The following is a 19,583-nucleotide window of genomic DNA, read 5'->3' on the forward strand; positions in this document are numbered from 1 at the left end:
ATGACGTTCATCTACTAATTTTTCGATCTACTTATCTCGGTGTATTGGATGTGGAGTCTCTTTAATCAGGTGATCTTGCCCATGAAATTTCCTCGATCGAACGATCCGGTGGCGTTAAGAAAATAACCAAAACGACTTCCTCTTTACAGTAAACAACCGAGCAGATCACCTAGCGATATCAACTATGAGCCTACCGAGAAAATTGTCAGAGTTATTTGCATGCATTATCCGGCATTCACTTCGGCAGGCAGGCTTCGTATAATTAGCGCCTAACAACTTCTCCTTTGATATTATGGAAAATGGTCGCCTTTATAGTCTACACGGTTACATCTCGAGCTACATTCGACACAGAGCGCGCTCGTTGAATTCATAAATCGGTTTGGACGTCGTGTGCCTATCAATTTCAGACTTGCAAGAGTTCCGGGTCAAATGGGAACGATTCCACTGACCGTCGGTTAGTTATAAAAGTTTTTCGGGCATACCTGGAGGACAGGAAGCTTTTTGGATTCCTGATGATGACACATACCTGAAACAAAATGGTTATTAGACAATAATTCAGAGAAATGGCAGAATGAGTTAACTTATGTGGTGACTCATGACTTCTTCGGAAGCTTGGTCATTTCTACGAGTAGACAACTCAAAGCTGTCTCGAAATGCTAATACTGAGCGATCAATATGAAGCAGGAAGCGCAAAAGGAACAAACGCTAAGAGTCGCTTTTTATTTTTTGTTCTCGCTTGATCCAGAAGCTCCATTACGCAGAAAATAAATTTTTTCTCATATACAGGGTGAGTCTTTGACTCGTGCAAATATTTTAACAGTAGATTATTGAGGTCAAAAGAAACACATTTTTCCTTTACCATTTCGTCCTTATCGGCTCGGTTGAAAAGATACAGGCTATTGAAAAACCATAAAAAATGTTATTTTTAGTAATATCTCACAGACGGTTTCACCGAATGAAATGAATTTCGGAATATCGTTTTTCATTTATTTGATGAACCTTTTTCGAACACCAGATATTATCCACGTCTTCCAGTTTTCTCATTATGACCATTACGTACCACAAAAACACCAAAAATTCAAAGAACCCAACTCTTGAAACCAAGTTCGACGTTATCTAATGAATATTTGAACGTTTTGTAAAATAAAAGTATTCTTCATATTTTCTCGTAAAATGCTCCGTTTTCGAGTAATTTGATGTTCAAAAATAAGAAATGTCTGTGAAATTTGAAAAATTGGCTGAATACAACTCTGTTTAAAAGATTCACAGATGTGTAGTGTCACAGATTCAGCTAGTTATTCTGAAGGAAATTTGATTTCTCCAGGGTTGGCGCAGCTCAATATGGCTTTATCTTTTTATCAGGGCCGAATCGAAAAAAATGGTATAGGAAAAAAGTTTCTTTTGACCTCTTTTGAATCTACTGCTGAAATATCTGTACAAGTCGAAGACTCACCTAGAATGGTCTGTGGATGTTTGGCATTGCAAATCCTCCAGCCTGGTATGAATCAACTCTCAATATAGCCAAGCGTCGAGCATGCAGTCTGCAGTCTCATCCGTTGTACAAACCTGACCTGGATGGCTTGAAAAAAGCGTGGGCTCTTTATAACAACAATTTGCAGATCTATTCTCTCCATACTTTCAACTCTCTTCGGTGGCTTTCTGTGACCCAGATGCGTCGTATGTGTGTGTATTTAAGACCTTAAACAAAGGTTAAGTAGGTTGTGCTGCTCTCACTCGTTATATAATTAGATCATTATCGCGTTTTACTATACGTATATCAGAAATTGAATGGCTCTCGCGAAAATTGGATAATGAACAGGTAGCGAGAGTGTTATTGATCACGGCTATTGTCCAATGATACCAGCCATTAGACGAGAAATTTCTAAAAGGGGACAACTGAAAAAGCATACTACCGAATCTAGCTGGTCGAATGCTTCATATTGCAGGAGTTTATTTCGTCTGAATCAAGTGAAAAAATTGGAATTTTGTGTAAGTAATGGATTATTGGAGGAAATTTGTTTCAAATCTTCAAGAATATGAGGTGCAGTGACAAATGGTCTCTCTGAAGATAAATCTTTGAATTTTTGGTTGGTAATCAATTTCAGCAGAAGAGAAGTGACAGACGTCCTTGAATCCTGTCCGGATTTCGACGTAAACGAAAGATTTCAATCATCGAAGACATTCCAACTAAATTGGAGCATCACCATCGAGAACAAAAGAACCTACCGGAGTCCGAAAGTCACGCAACGTGAGACTTAAACAATTTTCTCGAGGTATAATTGTCTAAATTACAGTGTAATATCGAAACCACAACTCAATTCTCGAAACTCATTACACCGGGGAGTGAGTTCTTGAATGATGCGCAAGGAAATTGAAAGAGCTGATGTCTCAAATTGATATCTACGCTTTGGCATCCCCTGATGGACTGATCTTTGTTGTGCGGGCGTTTTTTCTTCTGAAAAGGAAAGTGCGAAAGGCCATATTGAACACTTGTGACGTAGGAATCATCTATCGGCGGAGTTTATAAACTTTTAGTATTTATGAGCTCTTTGTAATCCTTCTGTAGATTCTTTTCTCAGTTTTTAACATTGTTCTTCGAATTGTGACAATTCTGCAATTGAAATATAATTCACTGCTAGGAATATCTACGTCTGTAAAGGTTTGTCTATCTATGCGTATATAAACCGATTGATGTAAAAACTTGATGAAAATTTATTCGTCAAGTATTTTTGAGATTGTATGTTTTGCTTCCAAAGTAAGGCTGTTGATGACCATTATTTTTCAAAGTAGGTATACTTAGAACCCATATCCACATTTCATAAAAAAAACCACGCACCCCATATGAACACTTCGCTGGTCATAAATTCTTCACTAACGCAACAAATCTACATAATATAATCTTCACCTTCAAGACAGGTCTTCGGCTGCATTCAAGCAATTCATTTTCATCATCTGTGAAAATCCTCGACTGGGTTCTAATGTTCGACGACATTACACATGTTCAGAAGGCTTCACAAGGAAGTGTTAATTGATCAAGATAAACCTGACGAGATTGACGTCGAAGATAGCTTCGAACTAGACTCTTATGAGCTACAATTCTTTGTCCAACACATACCAATGAAAATGAACCAGATCATATATAAATGAACATCTCAATCTCCTGTAATGTCTCTTCCTCTAGCATGTTGAGATCGAATTGAGCTGTTCTTGATGAACTCCGCATTCTGCTGACCGTTACATAGATTCACCCAACTGCAGTTCTATTTATTTTTTCCATTGCATTACTGCTCTGATTATTATCATGATCTTTCCAGTGATTGTATGGAAAAATCTTGAAGGGGTGCACCCTATGCTGAAATCTTTGATCTCCACCTCGCATAAAACTTCCGCAAACCGTCAAAGATCCCTCAGAATCCCTAATTGGGACCTTTGCCGAACATCCTGAATCGAATAAACGAAAAGCCGAAATAACCATTAACAAAGAGGGAAGATAGGTATAATTATGGGACTACAGCCACCCTAATTACAGACTCCATTTTAACTGCCTTTAGATGTTGACGATAATTTCAACCGTGGAACGGCATCTCTAAGTTTTTCTACTTCTACGTCCCAATGTGCATCAACCTGATTTTATGGCCAATAAATGCGAACGTTTACAGCTCACCGCCGCTATAGATACTTGCCATTTTTAGCCACGGTATCGGATGCAAATATTCGATTTTATTACGCCATAATGGACATGAAAGATGTATTTGATTTCTGGAATGAAATGGGTCATATAGGTTGATAATTAAGATCTAACTGTTCAATGCAGCTTCTGTAGAATACCATAAAACGAAATGGAAGACCTCACTAGTAAAAATTTAGGTATCTGCAAGAATTCTGTTTCGAATAGAGAGAATTTTTATTCACGAAATTCGGCGTTCCACTAAATTGTCAGTTAAGGATGTTTTTCTCTTTTCAGTTGAAATCCATTTAAAATGACCCTAGCAGAAATACATATGTTGGTTCCTAGAAGCCTGTAAATGTCAGTGAAACATGTTCTCGATGGCAATGATCCAGAGCTAGATTTTGCTGTGTGGGATGAAAAAGTGCTCTTTTCCTGATTCAATGATAGTTCTTTTCCATATGAGAAATAGATTCACTAGCGAAAAATAGTTGATATAGACATCATTTTTATTCAATGCAAAAGTTTCATAACATAATGTCAATAAGTGATGACATTTGACGTTTGTACTTTGACCGATCTTCAATTACAAATGCTGGACAAGCAATAGAGTCATTCGTGGTAACTGAGCGCAGAGGGTAAGTGTGCGCCTTGCGTATATCTCGGCTATGCAATGTATGAAAGAGGGGTTCATTTGGGTGAAGCAAGGGTGCAGATTCGCCAAATTCGTTTTTCATAGGAGTGCGCCGTGTGACGTTTCGTTAACTTTTTATTTGCAATCAGTCAAATTCACTAGTTTTCTTGTTAATTTTTAGCATCTCTGCAAATTCAGCCAGGTCCAAGTTCCGAGTCCGCAAGTGTTAAACAATATTTTATTCGATCATGCGCATATTAATCTAAATATATCATAAAAAATTTTAGGTTCTCTTAGCTGCTCAAATCTATAATAACGTCAATTCAAATTTTGGCTTACTGGGGAAAGTGTGCGCGGGTAAGTGTGCGCATAGATTCATTATATGGGCATTAGTTCAGTGAGGAATAAATTATGACATTGTTGATTTTCTTGGTTGAGACTCGATCAATATTGTCCTATTTGTTCAGAAAAATATGAAAAGCCACCAACAGGGGAATGTATCAAGTGTTGTGTTTACCAGAAATGGTGACACGAACAATAATGCACTGCTTGTAAAAAGGCGCTTCTGTATCTACAATAAACAGCATTTCTCTAATATTGTAACATTTTGATGACATTATTTTGTAAATTGTTTTGATTGTGTGTTTCACTTAGCACTACGTTCACTTACCCCATGAAGGTACGCACACTTACCCGCAATACGGGGCGCATGTGAACGCACTCCGACTTTCACTATTAAACATTTTTTTTGCGGAAAAAAACGTTTTTGTTTGTTTGCTTTTTGATGTTTTTTTATAGTTTAGGAAATTCTCTATCTTATGAATATGTTTCAATTTTCCTAGCTGCAACATTTGAAACACAGTATGACTTGAAATGCAAAAGTGCACACAGTTGCCCCGAATGACTCTAATCAGGATTTTCTTCAACTTCCCTCACCTATTACCATTATGATTCCATAACTGAATACTACAAGAAAACAACATTCATTTAATGGGGCATTATTAGAACATCTATCAGGGAAACATTTTAATGGGATTCAACGAGTTCATTTCAACGCTAACGACATCACTTAGCTCTCTCCACTCCTTCAAACTATGATTATTCGTTTCGTCTCTTTTAAAAATCCAGTCCTGCCTTAGCCTACGTTCATCCTCACAAAAACAAAAGAACGTATCTCGAGCAGCTACCAATGTGTAATTCTCCCGCCCATGCCTTCGGGGCCCTTCGACCCAACATAGAATACGCCTCTGGTCATGCATCATTAACAGTCGCCACATTCTGTCATGGCGGGCCACAGGGTTCGAGCCGTGGCCTCTTATTCATTACTCTGATTATCAATTTAGCGCGTTCGTCTCTCGGTTGAGGTTAGGTGCCGCTTAGATTATTTCTCGATGTTCCTGTTACATGACTTATTGGAAAATCATGTTTCATAACGTACCTACCATGAGATGTCCGTTGGAACCTGATGGAATGCTGTTTCTGTATCGAGTATTGAGTAGAGTTAATATTCTTGCGTTTTAGAGTGGATTAATCATGGCAACAGAGAAAGGAAATCTCTGAGCCTAGTAGAATGGCTTATCATCCATCTATGCGACATTCTCATAGGAATTCACGTCAAATCCAATTGATATATTGAAAAATTCTTAGCCTACTATAGAACCAAACCAAATTTCAATGTCAAAATATTTTATTACTCAACATATTCTCCTCTAAAGCCCGTTTGCAACAGCCGAGAATTCTCTAGAAAATTTACTCGAGATTTCATGCGCCGTGAATTATGTACCGTTACATACGCACTTTCGGTAGAATTCTCTGCGTACAAAATAATCTCTGCTGTTTTCTTGCGAGAATTTTGTAGAGAATTCTCGGCTGTTGCAAACGGGCTTTAGTTGGATACATTTATTACAGCGAAACTGCAATGTCCTTTCAAACAAAAAATTTCTTCTTGCTCTGCAAACCAGACCTCCACAGCTTAGTACCTCCTCCTTGGAAAAAATTTACGACCTTTTAAACTTTTTTTCAGTTGAGGGAAGAGATGATAGTCGGATGCAGCCAAATCTGGTGTATAAGGGGGGTGTTCTAGTAATTCAAACCCTAAATCATGAATTTTTTGCATGGCCACATGAGATTCGTGTGCAGAGGCGTTGTCCTTCAAAAACGAAACACCTTTGGATAGCTTTCCGCGTCTTTTCGCTTAAATTTTTTTCCGTAGAGTGGTCAGTAATGTCGAATGATGATCTCCGGTTATTGTTCTGCCCTTATCCAAAAAATCAATCATGATTACTCCATGGCAATCCCCAAAAACTGAAACAAGAACTTTTTCAGCAGATTTTTGGACACGAAACTTCTTAGGTCTTGGAGAACCAAAGTGTCGCCCTTCCATCAATTGTTGCTTTGTTTCTGGATCGTAGAAATGTACCCAAGTCTCATCCATAGTAACAATTCGGTTCAAGAAGTCTACATCGTTTTCAAATCGAGCACAGATCGAGCGCGATGCTTCTACCCTTGCACGCTTTTGGTCAACATTCAAACATTTGGGGATCCATTTCAGAGCAATTTTCTCATGTCCAAATTGACGTGAACTATATGATGAACGCGTTCGTATGAAATATTCAGTGCTTCAGATATCCGTTTTAGCCCAATTCGACGGTCTGATAAAATCATGTCATGAACTGAATCGATATTTTCTGGGACTGACACAAAGACTGACCTTCCCGATCGGTCATCTTCTTCAATGGAAAATTTACCTCTTTTGAAGCTTGCAGTCCAATTTTTCACGGTCGCATATGAAGGAAATTGATCACCAATATTGGTATTAAGCATATCTTCGTAAATCTACTTACATCTTAACCCTTTTAAATACAGGTACTTGATGAGTATCTAAATCATATTCTTATTTCGAAATTAAATTTTTTTCCGATGCAAAAGGAACAAATCGCGCGTGAAGGCCAGTTCTCGATCGCCTCAAGACCCTATATGAAGATCGATTTTTTGCTGAAAGCATCCCGTTCCTGCAGTCACTCTTTCTATCTAGGGAGAGTTTACGACAAGACGTTTTATAGGCGTTCAAAACGTTCCCGCTCTTCTGGACGTACATTGAATGAAAGTGGAGAGATTTAGCGCTGGTTTATGGATTTCGGGACCATCCTTAGGTGACAGATTCGCAATTTGTCTTATCTTTTTCCGAACGGAATTTACGACCGCGTGGAGAGAGTATGGAGGTATTTATACCAGCAGGCAGGAGAGCGATGTAATAGAGATGGAATTGCATGGGTTCCCAGAAAATGCAAGACACCATGAAGTTGTAACACATTGAGTACTTTTTTACATACAGCGCTAGCTGTATGTAATCATCTTGTGTTCTTGTATGATCGCCAGGAACATTAAGTTTATGCATCGATACATAAAATGATCATAATCTTTCCGTTTATTTGAGCCTTATTCATAACAATTCATAATAGGGAATACTAGTTCTGACGAAAATGATGTATTTTTTATGGAAAATCTTCGAAACGTCACATTTCGAAATAACTATTTCAACCGTTTCCCAAAAAAAATTATTTGAAGTACTTAAAAATGAAAAATACAAATGGGTATTTAAAGTTTAAAGCGTTTCATCTCCATTGCTCAAGGTGGCAACATCAACTGAAATATGCCTTGATAATAAAGGACAACAAATGCATTATCTTGATGAGATAGACAAAGATGGCTCTGTCTATGAAGTCTGCAACGAACGAGGAAGGTCGTAAAATTTTATGGGATTTTTATGGCCGGTTGCAGTTGAAGCTCGCGCCTGTAGATCAACAGCTGTTATTTTATAAACAAGCTGATCGGACATTGTTCTTTTCATCGTCTTGTATGCGCTGTTGCCAAATCGTAAACTCCGCACAAAGCGATTTTAATTTTAAAACCCCATATTTGAAAGATTTTGAATAGTTTCCGCGGTGAATTCGAAAAAATCATTAATGAAACTCATAATTATTCAGTTTAAACTTACATATGCAGTGATAACCTAAATTGAGTAGAATTCCCCATTCTAACAAGTGACTGGACCCTAGAGTTATTATCAGGTTTGAAATAAATGCCATAGAGCTGTAATTTTCCTCTGATGGTCCCAGTGTGAAAAATGCATCGTGAACACGAAAAGAGGAGCAGATCATTTCTTCCTCTGCTATACTCTATCTTCATTGATAATTACTGGTAGATTCCCTTAACGACGCGCAAAAATTACCATCCAATAACCGAGTTAAATTGGGAGATCCAAGATAAAATATATTCCCGTGGTATCACCGTTCAATCCTGATGGTATCTCGTTTCTTACCCAATAATTCATCCTCAGGATGGCGCAACTCCTTACGAGCACCTCGTTTGGATAATCAAATTTCCTTACGTATGCAGAAAAATTTAATTGAAGTTACTGTGAGAATGCCAACGAAATGGGAGGTTCTCGATGCAGATAGGGATTGTTAATTCAATTTATAAATTGGCCTGGTTGCCATTGGATAGTTTGCGCAGATCGCGATCTCGTAAAAGTGATGCAGGGCGTGATTCGATTACCGACGGGAATTTTTTTATTCTTCTTGGAATGTGCCTAAGACGGATATTCTGAGTTGTGCGGCCTTATCTTCTGTAACTATCCTAAGCATCATTTTTGGTGTACACTAGTACGTTAGTTTTTGCTGCCCTGCTCAAGAAATGGGGAATTCTCCTCAATTTGGGTTATCACAGTTCAAACTGAATAATTATGAGTTTCATTGATGAACTTTTCAAATGCACCACGGGAACTAATCAAAATCATTCTTCAAATATGAGGTTTTAAAATTCGTTTTTAGTTTACGATTTGGCAATAACGCCTACTAGAAAATAAAAAGAACAATAGTCTGTTTATAAAATAACAGCTGTTGATTTACAGCCATTATAAGGCGCGTACTCACTGGCGAGCCTCAACAGCAAACGGCCATAAAAATCCCATAAAATTTTACGACCTTCCTCGTTCGTCGCAGACTTCATAGACAGCCATCTTTGTCTATCTCATCAAGATAATGCATTTGTTGTCCTTTATTATCAACGTATATTTCAGTCGCTGTTGCAAACTTGTACAATAGAAACGAAACGTTTTGGTTATTTCAAAATGTAACGTCACATGGAGTATTCCCTATTCTTGCAGAATAATGGCAGTGGAAGGTGGAATTATGCTCGCATTGTCTTAGTGCCCTTTTTGAAGAATTTTTTTGAGCTACTCATCATGCCCGTAGTCGAAAAGATAGAGCACCAATACAGTGTTAGGTCACAGTAGAGCAAAGACTATAAAAGTGCATCAATACTACCAGTGAGAAGCCTGTAGATTTGGAGAACGACTCGTTTAACATCTGAGTAATTCGTATAATTAGGTACTGAGAAATTCCAAGAAAACCCAATCCGAAGGCGGATACTACTGATAACCTACTCTCCCAAAAGGAGATCATCTCCTTTTTCAATGGGATCAACATGGGACAGTGGCCTCGGCGGTAAATAGCGTGGGAGATAGAGATAACAGCCTGATGTTCCAACAGCTACTGCGTCCTTCCAGGCGTTTACGGTAATTCCGCAATTTATTACGTGGTAATATCTCACTTGTGTAATCAGTTTGGGGCACGTAATGGTCATATTCATTCCTGGACAATTGCCATATATATTCCGCCTCTATTTGAATTCGGGAGAAGCTTCGTATATCTCAATGAACGTGCAGTATACACGCGTAGTTCGGAGTCCCCAGCCCAATATGAGGCTGTTCAATTTGAGCTCCGCTTCGCATAGTTCGTGCAACGGCAGTTTCGTGCGGGAAAGTATCACTTTTCGCACTTACTACGGAAATAACTATTCTCGTGAATATTTGAAAGTTTGGTATGAAAATATAGGTTTTCGAACACGCTGAATCTATTGCGAGCAGTTCCGAGGGCCCATCTCTCTTCGTTTAGTTTTTTATCTCAAAAATGTCATTTTTCAGAAATTACAAATTTCAATCTGCGATATCTACTGTTATATTCTTCTGATCGAATTGGGATTTCCGGTTATATAATCAGCGTCGCCTACGCTTCCACCCTAGCACAAAAACTCGATTTCGAAAATCTCGATTTTTTGGGTCAAAAATGAGCAAGGGGTTAGACCCCCCTAAAATGACCTATTTCATACTCTGTCTGCAAATCAGGATATTCTAGTACTGTCTTAGGATATGGAGTGCATAAAATTTGTTTTGAAGATTCTAGAAAAATAAACAGTTGATGATTCATTCGAGGATTGCACTCCAAAGAGCTCTTCGAAGTCAGCTCGAAAATGAAAAGGGGAAAAACAAAAAAAATTATTTTCTCCTAAACTGGGCCAGACATTTGAAATTTTGGCATGAAAAAATAGGTTTTCGAACACGCTGAATCTATTGCGAGCAATTTCGAAAGCCTACCTCCTTTCGTTTAGATTTTTATCATGGAAATGGCATTCTTCAAAAATTGCGAATTTCACTTGAGAATTCGTCAAAAACGAAAGGTTGTGCCGAGATGGATGAAATTGTCAGATTTATTACTAGAAGAGTTGCTCTTTCAGAATATGTATCACATTTGGTCTACGATAATAATCCTGGAAGAAGTTGTCGAAGTCAACTTGAAAATGAAAAATGAAAATATTTTCTCCTAAACAGTGTCGGATGTTTGAAAGTTTGGTATTAAATTATAGGTTTTCGAACACGCTGAATCTATTACAAGCAATTCCGAAAGCCTATCTCCATTCCTTCAGATTTTTGTCACTGAAATGGGATTTTTCAAAAATCGCAAATTTCAATCTGCGATATCTCATGTGTTATATTCCTCCTACCCAATTGAGAGCTCCAGGTTTATAATCAGCGTTTCCAAGGCTTCCACTCTAGCACAAGTATGAGAAAGGGGTTAGACCCCCTTAGTGCATAGATGTTGTTTTGTGGATTCGGGAATACCAAACAGTTGATTCTTCGATAGAGAAGTGAACTCCAGGAAGAATGAAGAAGCTGAGAAAAAGGCATTCAGATTATCACTTCCTTTTGCCTCTTGTGAGCTCGGGAAACACCAATATATAAGGCAATGGTCCAACAATGGATGGTAAAGAACAGAAATGCCTCTTTGAGAAACACTGGTAGACTTCCACTGGTAGAAAGATTCGTGGATTCCACATCATAAATATAAACATAAACATAAACGAATTTCTAGGTGCTTCTCCCTTACCCCAAAGTCCGAATTTCGCTTGTAAGTACAAACCATTGGCGTTATCTACACGCTCGCCACGGAACAAACGGTCATTATCTACTGACCGTCAAGTGATAACTGAGGCGGGCGACTAGGCCGGGGTGAATTATGACGTCATGTATCTTCCTTTGTGACATTTACGGCAGGTCGAGTTAACTTATGATCTCTGTTTGCTTGACTGCAGGCGAAGTGTTATTGTATATGGGTAATTTATCGAAACGGATTTTTATTACCATTGTTAATATGACGGTTTTCGTAATTGAATAATATAAGTGCTATGCGCGGTTCATTAATCTATTCCGTTTCGGATAGACATCGAAAAGTTTAGTGTGTGACAAGAAATTTCGGAGTGGTATCGGTATTTTATGATCTCTCATAAGGAATGAACGAACATGGGAACAACTCCTTAGTTTTCTTTTGAATATGAAGATACAATCAGATAAATTATTCGAATGGAGTTTCAACGATCACCCTTATACTATTTTGATGAAAATGAATTTCAATTCGCGAGTTTAACAAATATATGAAGAAGACAATGCGTCAATTATAGAAATTGTATTGCAGAGGAAACACACCTTCCACCCAAACACAAAAAAGTTGCTCGAAATTGTGAATTGTTCGGTTGACCGATAGTAAATTAAGGGAGTTGCAGTTCAAATACTTGGGAAGCTTCGTAAATACTAGGGCTAACCTAGACACGGAAATACACAACCGTATCAATTCGGCATCACGGCCATTCTGGAAGCTAAAGGACACAGTGTTTCAAAATCACGACCTCAATCTGAAGACCAAGACAGCTGTTTACAAATCAGTCGTCCTACCAACGCTTCTTTACGGAAGCGAAAGCTGGACGCCCTACAGACGACATATTAAACAGCTTGAACAAACGCAACAACGTCATCTAAGACAAATAATGCACATCAGATGGTTCCAAAAAGTTTCGAATGCGTCTTGCAACGCGAGAGTTGTGCAACAATTAAGAATCAAGTAACGAGGGCCCGACTCAGATGGAGCGGCCACATTCTGAGGATGCAAGACACAAGACTCCCCAAAATATCCCTGTATGGCGAACTCACTGAGGGAGCCCGGAAACCAGGAGGCCAGTATAAGCGGTTTAAGGATACACTACATCAATCCCTAAAATCAGTTAATAGCAGTCATAACTGGGAACAACTAACGTTAGACAGATCATAGTGGAGGTCTTTGGTCCATAGTTATAATCTTAAAACTCGAGAAGAATACAGCGGCAGCTAGATCTGGTTAGTGGACTATCCATGCCCGGAGTGTGGAAGAATCTGTAGGTCACGGTTGGGTCTCTTCAGTCACAGGAGGGCACATAGTTGCAATTAGTCCTTAGAAATTATAAGTCTGTTCACACCCTTATTTTTTGTTTCTTTTTTTGTCTTTTTGTAGATTTATTCCCGGTTAAGGGATACAGCAATGAATGAATTCCTTATATAGGAATATCTTCCACTCCAGAATTCTGACAGGAAGATACTATTATTGTTACAAAAAAAGGATAAAAAATAAGAACGAATAATGAAAAATTTCTACCAGAATGATTATCACCTCTCGAAGATCAAATTTACTTCATCTTTCTCAACAATCAATTAGTTGAACGATAAAGTTTCAAAACAAACATAAGAAACGAGGTTACAGCCAATTTATATCGCTGCCAAAACACCATGAATTTAATAGTACTGGTTTCATTTTATGAATCGATTAAATCCTGATACCTACGCCAACGCAATCAACGTTTTTTGAGACATGAAAATCACTGCTGTGATCGCAGTTCTGTTGTGTTTCCACCACAAAAGAGTGGAGACATTATTCGACAATCTTACGACATTTACAATAGGCTGGGAAGATGGGCTTTTGAACCTTCGTTCGTTTGAACCAGCAAACCGCCGATATGAGCAGCTTTCTCAAGTCCTAGCCTGCGAAACACACAGGAATTGAGTCACCACGAAGCTTAAGCAGGCCCTTCACGTACAGTTTTTCTTGACTCCCGATGCGACGCTCCTTCGCTCCATTCCAAAATTCGAACGTGAAGGGAATGTTCACTCCTGGATCGTCTCGCATCTGACTCGGCGCGAGACGTTCCAACCAGTCTAAATTCCTGGAGCGAAGGACACCAGGAGCCATTAAAAACCGAACGTGAAGGGACGACTCTCGCGCCGCTCCAATTCAACGAGGATAGTCATATCGTAAAACATCGAAAGAAACAAGGATAAAATTGCTTTCGTGGTTTTTTCGCAGTTCGCAAGATATTTTCGAAGGATAGACGCTTTTTTTTTAAATGGCGAGAAACTTTTCCTCTGAATTCATTGGATTATATAAATTTTTCCATGCTTATGGAAAATTGAATGCAGTGGATATTCCAACAAAAATTTCAGGGAGTTTAAAATTGTTTAAATGATTTCTGCAAAAGTATTCAACCGGATGCAGATAAGGCCGCTCCTCATGAAAATATCGGAATTAATGAATTTGGCGTGCTGTATTGGAATGCACGTGTAGTTTCATCTCTACACTACGCTCCGGGAATCACGCGCCTGAAGCATCGCATCGGGAGTCAAGAAAAACTGTACGTGAAGGGCCCGCTTTAGGCGTTAACCTTCATCAGAGCCAACTGCGTTCCTAAATCAGACCGCAAACGCCGCAATGACTTACAACTGTCCAATGGTCCCTCGCAGCCGTCATAAATAAAACCGCCAGTGCTTGGCGAAGACCAACGCACCCACGACAACGATCCATTCATCTCGGCTCGGACAATACGAATTTCGTATGGAGGGCACAAGAAAATGACATATTAAATCTCGTCCCTCGCGTTCGTCATACCGGCCCGTCAGTAGTGGTATTATATTATCTCACGAAACGTTGTCGTATTGTGAAATCACGTTCGGTCACATGACGTGTGTACTCCTCCGTGTGGGACAGGCATAATATGTGACTCGAATGACGCGGTGAGCTCGGGGCTTCTTTGATTTCCCCTGCGACTCGCCAGGAATTTTTAGGAGTCCGTATGTAGAGACTCGTCGATCCATTTGCATGCCGCTGACAAAATGTTTTACGAGGACCATTATTCTCACTGCGTCGATCTATCGCGTCTCCTCCGCTTCGTCGCGAAGCATGCGGGTAATAAAACGGATTGATGGCCTCCTCGAAATATTATTTCGATTAGCGACTACATAACTTCTTGGCCGACATTGAGATTCGTGAGGTTATGAGCGGAGATAAATTTTCGACAATCGATATGTTGCAGAATGTGCTGGTTCATTGTTTTATGGCTTTTGCCTCCGGTTCGAGGTGACTGACACTTTGACAAGTCCTTCGAAACATTGGACGCCATGAGAAAAATGCCTGGAACCTGGGGCCACTAAGTGACAAGGGGCAGCTTTCTGGCTATCCCAGAAAGAATGGAGAGAGGCCAACAGACTTGCCACAATCTCCTCTCCGTTGCAAGCACAGTTCTGTTGTATAGAAAAATATATGTACAAGAAAGAGTTCCAGAAGAAGGAAAAACCCGAAAGAGAAACACTACGGAGGGATATTTCTGAGTTGGATGGTTCCAAAAAGTTCTTTTGGCACTGCAAAGCACAAGAAGTATCTGGATACTAGCAAGAGTATGCTACACCTCCTTACTGGATTCCTTTCACAGGGCATTGTTCCTCAGGAAACAACTAAGGAGAATGAGCAAAAACTGACGACTGCAGATGCTGTGGGGAGGACGATCATATTCCAGATCACCCAGTGACAGAATGCCTTTTTATAAGAGGATGTATTGATTCTAGTTAGCCTAGACCAGTTTCATGCATCAAAAAAATATGTCAGTGTAAAGTTTGAGGTCAAAAAATTAAACCAGAGTTACGCAAAATATTGAAAGAAAGAAGATGTCTACCGAAATTGTGAAAATCGAAAAATTGGGGTATCTGGCCATCATCAAGTACCTGTATTTAAAAGGGTTAAGAGGTAGATTTACGAAGATATGCTTTATACCCTTGGTGATCAATGTCATTCGTATGCGACCGTGAAAAATTGGATTGCAAGTTTCAAAAGAGGTAAATTTCTCATTGAAGATGATGACCGATCGGGAAGGCCAGTTTTTGTGTCAGTCCCCGAAAATATCGATGCAGTTTATAATATAATTTTATCAGAACGTCAAATTGGGCTGAAACGGATAACTGAAGCACTGAATATTTCATACGAACGCGTTCATTACATACTTCTCGTCAATTTAGACATGAGAAAAATTGCTGCAAAATGGATCCCCAAATGTTTGAATGTTGACCAAAAGCGTGCAAGGGTAGAAGCATCACGTTCGATCTGTGCTCGATTTGAAAACGATGTAGACTTCTTAAACCGAATTGTTACTATGGATGAGACTTGGGTACATTTCTACGATCCAGAAACAAAGCAATAATCGAAGGAATGGCGACAATCTGGTCCTCCAAGACCTAAAAAGTTTCGTGCCCAAAAATCTGCTAGAAAAGTTCTTGCTTCAGTTTTTTGGGATTACCATGGAGTAATCATAATTGATTTGTTGGATAAGGGTGGAACAATAAGCGGAGATTACTATTCGACCACTGACAACTCTACGGGAAAAAATTAGAGAGAAAAGACGCGGAAAGCCATCCAAAAGTGTTTTATTTTGCAAGACAACGCCCTTGCACACAAATCTCATGTTGACATGCAGAAAATTCGTGATTTAGGGTTCGAATTACTAGAACACCCCACTTATTCACCAGATTTGGCTCTATCCGACTATCATCTCTTTCCTCAACTGAAGAAAAGTTTAAAAGGTCGTAAATTCTCTTCTAACGAGGAGGTAATGAATGCTGTGGAGGCCTGGTTTGCAGAGCAAGAAGAAACATTTTTTTTTTGAAAGGTCTAGAGACGTTGCAGGTTCGCTGTAATAAATGTATCCAATTAAGAGGAGAATATGTTGAGTAATAAAATATTTTGACATTGAAATTTTGCTTGGTTCTATAGAAGGCTAAGAATTTTTCAATATATCCTTGTATGATGACAGTGTAATCCAATCTACAAACGAAACGCCTGTAACTTTCTTATTGTCATGCACTGAACACATTCATTCATTATGTTTTCAATGGCAGAACATGAAGTCCTGTTTTGTATGCTGCGCGAGTCTCCAAAAACTCCATGTTCACCAAAATTCCCCCTTTCATCGCACAGAAATTGTGGTTTCACCTGAGGAATTAAAAAAATAACAATATTCATCTCAAGAAACTAACAATGCCATCTTGTTCAAATAGAAGATAAACGAGCTGCTTGATACTATTTTTGATGAAGAAGAAACGCCATTCAAAGGGTAACGAGAGTATTGCGTTGCGTCGCAGAATCGTAAATCTACAGAAGAATAATTTGACAACAGATGTTTCCAGCAGTTCTCCTATCTGAATTAATTGCGAAAGTTTGATTTATCGTCAAGACTTCACACCCGCCTGCAGGCCAATACATTATATCGCATGACTCGAAATTAATTTCCTCAATAGTTTTTGTTCCCAGGCAAGTGCGAAAAACGAGACGACAGTAGGCAACGGCTGGCTGCTGATGATCAATGCTCGATTTATAGCTTAGTTTCAGTAACATAATCTAGAAAGATCTGACGGAATTTTGGATATTTTCTGACGCAATAATTTTTTTGCATTTCGCAGGATGTTGCAGATTGGAATAGGGAAGGACTATTTAAAGAATGTTCGGTTATGTCGACGATGCTGTCGACAGGAATATTGGGAAAAAGAACCACCCACACCTCAAATCCTCGAAAGAAATACATCCACAACAACAATAGCAAAAATAGCTCCCCAAGGGTGCAAGCTTTTTCAGTATTTGTACCCCTACAACTAGAATCAGGCATTGAGATATATATGACCTTAAATTCAGACAACCTGTATACCACCTTTCGAACGTCGACAAGGCATTTTCGTATGAATGATGAATAACCCCTTGTTCCATAGGACAGACATAAATAATCCACCAATAGATTGCTGTCTTGACCTTTTCATATTTTCCATCATAAAACTCAGGAACCGTATCGCCTCCATCCTGGAGTTGGCCTGCTCCGATGTTTCCATCCCATCGCCACCTCAAAGTTCAGCCAAGCTCATATTTTACCTTTCTAGCGAAATGCGATATCGGTCAATGTACTGAAAAACCCCGCCGAGCCACAGCAAGAGTTGTTTGCTTACGATCGCCGTCGATCTAATTGAATAAAGAGAAAAGTCCCATTCGCGAACCGCTACATTGAAATTAATTTCTATGAGTTCTGAGGTAATTTATAGAACAGAAATTGTTGCAGTTGATAAATAACTCGACTCTGCGTCAATACATATTCGCGACTTTTCTCCAGGTTGTGAGTGGGAGACCTCAGAGGCGTAACTTAAATTGTCTCGGAAGAATGATATTTATAGTTTCTCCTGATACGGTCTTTCTGAATATCGAGCAAATCATTGATGATTTGGAATTTGCAGTTTTTCTGTACTAAAACTATCCGTATGTTGGACCCAAATACGGGGGGAGTACCGTGGATTAATGGAGTGTAGTGAGAGAGAGAGAAAGCTTACTAACACGACACTCAAAAAGTCTACAGGTCTTTTCGCCACTATGCTGTCTACAGCCATCCAGTTCTAATGGCCTTCTGTGTCCTTCCCATAGAATCTGCTTTCGTTAGTTTCTGCTAGACCTAATCTCATTGAGTGCTACCTGAGCCTGTAATTCCCTGTAGGGAATCTAGTAAGGAGGTGTAGCATATACTTGCTAAGATCCAGATACTTTTCAGATCTCCCAATGTTGAGGTTCCCAAGGAACTTTTTGGAGTACTCGAGTCTCGTTAAATTCCTCCAGAGCATTTCTCGTTGAATTTTGCCTTCTCCTCCTGAAACTGTTTACTGTGAGTATATTTTTCTTTATCACAGAAAAGTTCTGGTCTAGTGGAAGGAGTTTGTGATCCATTCACCAGCTGAAGAGGTATGAGATCTGTAAAAATCTCCAGATGGCAAGATTTCCTTGCTTCAGTGATTCAAACACAAGCTAGACTTTGTCTAGATTTTCCTCTTACAGTTCTGACTTGGCTTGGCATGCCAGAACATTGCCCCATAACTGATTACCAGTCCCACAATCACTGTTCCAAAGGTTGACTCTTCGAAAATTCTTGCATTCGGGTATATTTTGATCTGAAGCTTCTTTTTCTAGATGACACAAATTTTACCTTTACAAAATGCATTTTCAGAAGCAAGTTGAAATTGAGGTTTATCCTGAAAGTGTTTTCTTAAAAATTCTGAATGTATTTTAGACTTGAATAGTCTGTAACAAATCATCATTTCGTATGATGCCAACAGTTGCAATACTTTGTAGTTCTCAAGTGAATTTGGCGGATATAGCTGTCGAATTTTGGCCAATTATCAATTCGATGCTGCGAACAGAACTGTCGACAAATGTTTACAAGTAATTACGTTTGTAATGGATGGATTTCGAAGGAATCACCACCTCAAAGAAATCGAACGTTTCTGCTACATAATCTCCGACTTGAAGTTGTACTCACGCGACCAGTTCACGATGTATTCTTCTACAGAATTCAAAGCTGAAACTGGTTTCTTCACCCATCATATTCAGCCGTACAAATCAGACCCAAAAAAAAAGAAAACTTCGATCATTTCTAATACTCGCAAGACTGGCAATCCTGGGGTTGCCGGTTCCTTCTATTGTGCGCTGAAATTAAGTTATCGATATGGCAAGGTATGCAACACCGGCAGTCGGGATACTTTAACGACATAATGAAGGATACTTTTCTCGGAATTGAAAAAAAAAGCCGGACGACTACCTCCATTCCGACTCCAAAAACGCCACTGGCTAAGCGTCACGTGGATTGACCGCGTTGATAGGCGTCCCATGCAGATCTGGATGGGGGGGAATAAATATACTAACAGGATTTGTGTCAATTATGGGTATTAATATGTACGTTCGTTTATCTATAACGGTCCGACTACTTCTTCGTCTCGGATTCCGAACAAATTGC

At 39.2% G+C, this 19,583-nt stretch overlaps 1 protein-coding gene across 2 annotated transcripts in view; it reads right to left on the minus strand.

Annotated features, from left to right (window-relative positions):
- LOC123307744 (protein espinas-like) overlaps positions 1–19,583 on the minus strand; it is a 165,620-nt gene that overhangs the window by 97,370 nt on the left and 48,667 nt on the right. Inside the window, exon 1 of one of the 2 annotated variants that reach the window (XM_044890168.1) lies at positions 483–503. The exons of the other annotated variant lie outside the window; for it this stretch is intronic. The gene's annotated coding sequence lies outside the window, so the exon portion shown is untranslated. Of the gene's footprint in view, positions 1–482; positions 504–19,583 lie in introns of those variants that run through there. 2 annotated transcript variants of the gene reach the window in all.

This window comes from Coccinella septempunctata, chromosome 2, assembly GCF_907165205.1.
Source record: "Coccinella septempunctata chromosome 2, icCocSept1.1, whole genome shotgun sequence".
Taxonomy (NCBI): domain Eukaryota; kingdom Metazoa; phylum Arthropoda; class Insecta; order Coleoptera; family Coccinellidae; genus Coccinella; species Coccinella septempunctata.